This window comes from Suricata suricatta, unplaced genomic scaffold, assembly GCF_006229205.1.
Source record: "Suricata suricatta isolate VVHF042 unplaced genomic scaffold, meerkat_22Aug2017_6uvM2_HiC HiC_scaffold_40763, whole genome shotgun sequence".
In the NCBI taxonomy this organism is placed as follows: Eukaryota; Metazoa; Chordata; class Mammalia; order Carnivora; family Herpestidae; genus Suricata; species Suricata suricatta.
Genome location: NW_021887950.1, coordinates 1 through 663, shown reverse-complemented (window position 1 = coordinate 663; position 663 = coordinate 1). Strand labels below are relative to the sequence as shown.

The 663-nt window shown below is 59.6% G+C and overlaps 1 long non-coding RNA gene across 1 annotated transcript; it reads left to right on the top strand.

Annotated features, from left to right (window-relative positions):
* On the top strand, positions 1-507 carry LOC115285105. The gene is made up of 3 exons (XR_003905423.1): positions 1-70; positions 203-273; positions 399-507. It is a non-coding gene; the product is annotated as an uncharacterized LOC115285105 (long non-coding RNA).
* Positions 508-663: the final 156 nt, after the last annotated feature.

Genomic DNA, 663 nt, shown 5'->3' with positions numbered 1-663 from the left:
GTGAACCGAACAGGACGGTTGTACGACTGTGCAGCTGCCACTGGCCTGTGTCAACCCATATCACTGCACAGTGAGTGACTCTGCCTGGGAATTGGGGCCCTCAATCCTCCTGGACTAGAATGTCTCTCCTTGGCCTCGAGCTCTGACTCTCCCCCCAAATGAGGGTGTGCGTGTGAGTGTGATCATGTGTGTCTGCCCTCAGCACCACCAGAGGCCATGAACATGTCCCTGGGCCTGTCCCTAGCCGCCTCCACCAATCGCTCCTGGCTGCTGGTGAGTTTCCATGGGTCTTAGGAGGGCCACCAGGGCAGGAGCAGGGGCCAGAGAGGCTTGGGCTGGGGGAGAAGAGTGTGGAGAATTCTGGGGGCCCCTTTGCTCACACAGGTCTCTGCCCCTAGGCCTGCGGCCCAACCGTGCACAGAGCCTGTGGGGAGAATATGTATGCAGAAGGCTTCTGCTTCCTGTTGGACTCCCACCTGCAGACCATTAGGACGATGCCTGCTGCCCTGCCAGGTAGGTCCCTTCAGGGACAGCGTCTCTGTTTTATGCACATGCTGGCACTGAGGAGTGGGCAGAGCATGAGACCACAGTCTTGGCCTCCTGTGCCATGGCCCCTTCCCAGAGGCCTCAGCAAGCCCAAGAAGGTCTGGGAACATGGTCTGG